General features: G+C 46.2%; 1 pseudogene; it reads left to right on the plus strand.

The window, feature by feature from the left end:
• Positions 1-2,962: 2,962 nt before the first annotated feature.
• LOC105860637 (band 4.1-like protein 2 pseudogene) lies at positions 2,963-5,278 on the plus strand (annotated as a pseudogene).
• The last annotated feature ends 1,145 nt before the right edge of the window (positions 5,279-6,423 follow it).

A 6,423-nucleotide genomic window follows, 5' to 3' on the forward strand; every position in this document is an offset into this window, starting at 1 on the left:
AGACTCTGCCTCAAAAAAAAAAAAATTCTACAGAAAAATAAAGGCTAACATTTATAATCTAGGGGTCGGAAAACTTTTAAGCAAAATACAACAGGATAAAGGAAAAACAGCTGATTTGTCTAAGTACATTAAGAGAGTATTACAAAAGAGCTATATAATAAAAATACTCAATTTGAGATTCTAGCCAAGACATCTCCCCTGAACAGGATACTCAATATTTCCACTTGTATATCTAACAGACATTTCCAAATTTCCAAATTATCACGTTCCAAACAAAATACCCAATCTTACGTCCATGAATGTATAGTCACGCATTGCTTAAAGATAGGGATAAGTTCTGAGAAATGTGTTAGGTGATTTCATCACTGTGCAAACATCAGAGTGCACTCACACAGAGCTAGGTGGTCTAGCCATATGGTACAGCCTACTGCTCCTAGGCCACATCTGTACAGTATGTTACTGTCCTGAATCCTGTAGGCAACAGTAACACAATGGTAAGTATTCATGAATCTAGACACATCTAAACATAGGAAAGTCATGTGCTGTGGTACCACTTTATGGTGGCTATGACATCACAAGGGGATAGTGATTTTTTGGCCCCATTATAATCCCATGGGACCACTACCATACCTGTGGTCCAACATGGACTAAAACATTATCATGCAGCACATGACTCTACTCCTCTCTTGACCTTCCTATCTTGGTTAATGTTCCTTCTCTTCCAATTATTCAGCCCCAAATACCCTAGAGTTATCCTTGATCCCTTATTCTTGCTATCCCATCCAGAAAGTCAGCAAATCTTGCCAGCTCCACTTTTAAAATATATACAGAATATAACCCCTTCTCACCTCCTCTGGTACTGTCCTATTCCTCGATCAGGCCCGAGGCAGGCATTTCGTGGAGGGGAGATGACTGGCCCAGGCTTCCATCTCTTCTGGGAAATGAGGTCCAGAGCCCAGCGTCTCTGAACAAGCAGAGTAGGCAGCCTAGTCCACCTGCCCGAAACCTGAGTTTCTGAGTCTGCTCTGGTCACACAGACCAGCCACAGATGACCTGTCCCTGCTCAGGGGCCTGGGGTTCCTCATCTCCAGCCTTGTTATGGCTTTGTGGTCTGGTCCAAACTTGTTCCCAGCTAGGTCACTGAGCTGATGGATGCTCAAAGTCACAGGAGGCCCAGCCGACTCACCCTACAGGACTGACCAAAGCCTCAATGTTAATTCCATTCTTTGTGTTCATTTCTGGGATCCTCCACAGACAGAGAAGGACCACCCCAGCGCAAGTCTGGAATGGCCCAGTGACCTCCTCTGGGGCACCTTGCACTCCATCTCTCCTGGGTCCCAGCCCAGAGTCCAGAGCTCCAGTCTCTTTGTTTGGTTCTGTTTCCATGGGGCCCCACCACCTCTATGACATCATGATGCAAATATCTTCTGTCTCCGACGACGATTTCTCCAAGGCTCTACCACAGTGGCTCACCCACCACTCAGAAGGCAGAGGTAGCATTTTCCCCACAGGTTCTGAGGTCTGGTTTGGCAGAAATATCGATTCATCCACTCCACCAGCTGTACGTCCTTAGCAAGTCATTTAAGCTCTCTCCATCTCTGTTTACTTCACATACAAAATGAGGAAAATAATACCTATTGTATAGGTTTAGTAGATGTGAAGAATAAAGCACAGCTTTTATATGATTAATTTGGAAATGTTGAAATCAGACATCTTTTTCAAGGACCAGGGAGTCTGAAAAATTAAAGAGGTAAGAAGAAAACAATTTTTTTAAAACAAAAGGAACAGGATCCTGAGAGTTCAATTAGAGCATGGCATTTGTTCTCTCTTCCTTCCTTCCTTCTTTACACCCTCATTCAAACTTGCTTAAGCCAGTGCCAGTACTAGAATGAGGTGCTAGAATGAAGCAGTAATCAAAACATATAATAGTTTCAATAATAGCAATAATTTTTAAAATTATTCTTAAAATCCTAAAATTCTTAAATAATTGTTAAAATCAAAATTAATACCAAAAAACTCCATGAGGAAGAAAACATCAGCATTTTAAATAAAGACAAGATTTGATTAATGTATTAAACCAAAGAGTGAGTGAGCATAGAAAGATTGAATTTTACACCTTGAGAACCTACAATTCCAGGTAGGCAGTATCACAAATTCATCCTACTTGGTCCAACTCATGGTTCAGTGTTGCCCTCCACCTCCTTACACCTGTCAGAAGCTCAGGAACAAAGGCGGGCTCAGTGGACAGCTTCTGGTTCCCTTGGACATTCCTTCGTTAGCCGGTGTGTAAGGAAAGGAAGAGGTTGCAAATCAATAGAATGACACTGGGAGCTACAAACCAGAATACTCCCTGGTGGTTCTTTCTCTTTCCCCATTCTTACCTTCTCAGGATTTGGCCCCTTTCTAGTAAGAGAAAGTTATGGGAGGAAAAAAAGAGATGGCCTCTTGACTAGTGATGCAGTTCTTGATCTTCTTCTATGAAGGACTCTTGTCTTAGTCTACTTCGTGCTGCTATAACAAAATACCTAAGACTGGGGAATTTACAAAGGACAAAAGTTGATTTCTCACCATCCTGCAGGCTGGGAAGTCTAAGATCAAGGCACTGGCAGATCCACGGTCTGGTGAGGGCCCAGTTTCTGCCTCCAAGATGGTGCCTCAAACACTGCATCCTCTGGAAGAGAAGGATGCTCTGGCCTCACGTGGTGGAAGGTGGAAGGGCAGAAAGGGACAAACTCTATCAAGCCTTTTTATAAGGGAACCTAATCCCATTCACAAGGGGAGAAGCCCTCATCACCAAATCACCTCTTAAAGTCCCCAACTCTTAATACTATCACATTGACTATTAAGTTTAAACACCTGAATTTTTGAGGGGACGTACTCAAACCATAGCAACTGTCAAAAAATGGTCTCGATTTTTCATGCCTGGAGCTCAACCTGATGACGTCACGTCTCCACTACCTCCATGGACTCCACGGCCTTCGCTTTGCACCTTGCAAATCTATGTGGCTGCATTTGTGGTAGCTGGGGCCACCTGTGGCCAGTGCCACCTCAAAACCCCCTGGGCATGACAGCAGAAGGCAAGGAAGGACTCAGCAGGTGCACAAGAGGGAGCTGCAGCTGAGCAGTGTGCAATGAATGGCAGGTTTTCTGTAGATGCCCATTGTCAGGTTGTGTGGGCTGAGCCCCTGGGCCACCTGGGAAGGGGCAGGCAAGGAGAAGCCCCTTACTGGACTTGGCCCCAGTGGATGGACAAGAAAATGTTGGTCATGCCAGCCACCCACACAATTTGTTTCTGCAACCCCACTCCCTCCATTGGCAGAAGAACTGCAAGGAGCTCCATGGAGAGCATCAGGAGCACTGGGGTCAGGGCATCAAGGCCAGCTTGTCTTCTCTCCATGCTGGGTTCTGCCATCACCCAGAGCACAACTAGAGAGCCTGCCTGGAATTCCAGAACAAGGAGGTGAGCTGCAGAGAGTGACTTCACAGGAAGGGCTGCTTTGAAGGTTTGTCTAGCAGCAGACAACTTTCTGGGGTCCATGCACTTCTCCACCTTCCAATGACATCTTGGGCCTGCACAAGCTGTAACCATAACTACTAAACTAGGCTCTGCATCTGAAGTGAAGAAGGACTCTGACAAATTAGCAGATGTAACCAAGGAGCAACCTAAAGTGTAGCAAACCAACAGAATCAGCCATCTGATCCTGAGGAGAAAGGTTCCCAGCCATCTCCTGCAGCTTAAAACCAAAGTAGTGTACACTACCAGAAGAGACAGAAGGAGACATCTAAGGGAAGGGACATTTCTCACTTCATAACCCCATAGCTAAAGAAACAAAAGTCACTTACTAGTGGCCAAAGATGGAGGAGATAAAAAAGAGCCTACCCATGCAGTTGCGGAAGAACAGGTCTTAGATAAAGAGGAACCCTTTCCAGAAGAAAAGAGGCCAAGGGTGATGCTGAAGAAGTTGCTCAGAGGAAGCAACTGGAGAGTAAGGGTGAAGTCAAGGAAGAATAACCTTCCATGAGCAGAGCCAAGAGGCAGCCTGCTGAATTAGTAAGTAAGGAGAGAGAAGAGGAGAAGGTAAAGGAAATAAGGAAAGACAAATCAGAAGGAGCAGCAGCAAAACGAGAGACCAAGAAGGTGCAGACCAATTAGATAAAAGCAGAAAGGGCCTCTCAAAAAAAGCCACCAAGAAGACCAAAACTGTCCAGTGTAAAGTGATCCTCTTAGATGGCACCAAATATAGCTGTGACTGCTATATATAGCTGATAAGGGACAAGTGTTATTTGACAAAGTGTGTGAATACCTCAATCTCTTGGAGAAAAATCACTTTGGACTTATGTTTCAGGAAAACCCTGAGGAAAAAAAACTGGCTAGATCCCACAAAAAAAACCAGACAACTGCAAAATGTTCCCTGGCTGTTCACTTTTAATGTGAAGTTTTATCCTCCTGACCCTTTTCAATTGACTGAGGTTATCACCAGATACTTGTGCTTTCCTCTCTAGCAGGACATTCCCTCTGGCCACCTGCCCTGCTCCTTTGTGTTTCATGCCCTGCTGGGATCCTACACACTGCGGACTGAACTTCGAGAGTATGAACCAGAAGTTCCTGGCAGTGCTGACCTCAGTGAATACCAGTTTGCCCCCATACAGACTAAGGAGCTGGAAGAGGTGGTGGCAGAGTTGTACAAAAACCACAGGGGCTTGTCTCCAGTATAAGCTGATCATCAGTTCATAGATGAAGCAAAGACATTTCCCATGTATGGTGTTGACCTACATGATGCTAAGGACTTTGAAGGTGTGGACAGCAAGCTAGGCATGTGTGCTGACAGCTTCCTCATGTACAAAGGCAGGTTGGGACATTTTGCTTAGACAAAAATCTTGAAAATTTCCTATAACTCAGTAACTTCTACATTAGATTTAGGCCTGCAGAGATGGAATAGTTTGAGAGCACCATTGAGTTCAAACTGCCAACCACTGGGCAGTGAAAAGGCTATGGAAAGAGTGTGTCACTTTCTACAGGCTTGAACAGCCACCAAGGGCCAAGTTGCTGATCTTGGGGTCTAAATTCTGCTACAGTGGCCAGACCCAAGCACAGGCTCAGCAGGCAAGCACCCTCAGAGATAGGCCAGCACCACACTTTGAACATGCTTCCAGTAAACAGGTCTCCAGGAGTCTTGATGGAGCTCCAGTTGGTGATGTGGACCACAGTCTTATGAAGGATTCTCCTGTCTCTGCTGGGGAGACTTCAGCATGTGGCCCTAAAGTTGTTAGCATTGAAATGTTGTTAGCCATTTTGTCATCTTCTAAATTTCTCTTTGGCAGATTAAGCATTCCACGGTGCCCCATGGGCTTGAACGATCATCCCACTCTGTTTTCCAGCTTCATGTTTGGGTTGCATCCCTCTATCCAGCCACCAATCGACCACCTTCGATCAAATCACCCCCTGCAGGTAAGCTGCCTTGCACACTAGGGAGGCCACAGACTCATCTGTCATCCTGTTCCAGTGGCATTTCCAAGTAGATGCAGCCACAGTCTAACCAGGAGTGTGGAACCTGTGGCCTTGAGGCCACATGTGGTCTTCTGGATCCTTGAGTGTGGCCTTTTGACTGAATCCAAACTTCACAGAACAAAGCCTTTATTTGTTAATCCTTAATTAAAAGGATTTGTTCTGTAAAACTTGGGTTCAGTCAAGGGGCCGGTTAGAATCTAAATGGTGTCTACCCCGTCTGTGAAATCCATGGAGCCCCAACACTGTGCATTCCTTCAGGAGGTGCCAAACATGCCAGTTCCCCTTCCCTGCCCCAGGGGATTGGAGTAACCAGAATGGATGTGCTGGGCTGGGGTCCACAGAAGCAGAAACAAGTCAGGGGTTCAGGGCATGTGGTTTATGGAGGGGACAGGGAAAGGAAGAGGCATGGGCTTTGAGCCCCAACCACCCCTCCAGGCAGTCCTAGGCCACTGGCTGCCGAGGGTGGAGAGCAGCCTCGTGTCCCCAGAGGGGTCCAGGAGCAGGTGGAGTTCATCATAAAAGGGCAAGTTTGGAGTCTGTCTTTCTCTCTCTCACTCTTTCCGCCTTTGCCCTTCCATCATGGGATAATGCAGCAAGAAGGCCCTTGCCAGATGAAGAGCCCTTGATCTTGGACTTCCCAGATTCCAGAACTGCGAGCAAATAAATTTCTGCTCTAGAAATTAGCCCAAATTACTCAGTCTATGGTATTCTGTTATAGCAGCACAAAATGGACCAAGACGGGGTCTCTTAGGAGGCTGCAATCAGTCATCAGCCTGGACAGCCATCATCTGAAGGCTTGACTGTGGTGGGAGGATCCACTGCCAAGGCAGCCCCTCACATGGCTGTTGAGTTGGTGCCGGCTGCTGGTAGGAAGCCTTAGGGCCTCTCTATGTGGCTTCCCCCCAGCACAAGCC

Source organism: Microcebus murinus, chromosome 16, assembly GCF_040939455.1.
Source record: "Microcebus murinus isolate Inina chromosome 16, M.murinus_Inina_mat1.0, whole genome shotgun sequence".
NCBI classification, from domain to species: domain Eukaryota; kingdom Metazoa; phylum Chordata; class Mammalia; order Primates; family Cheirogaleidae; genus Microcebus; species Microcebus murinus.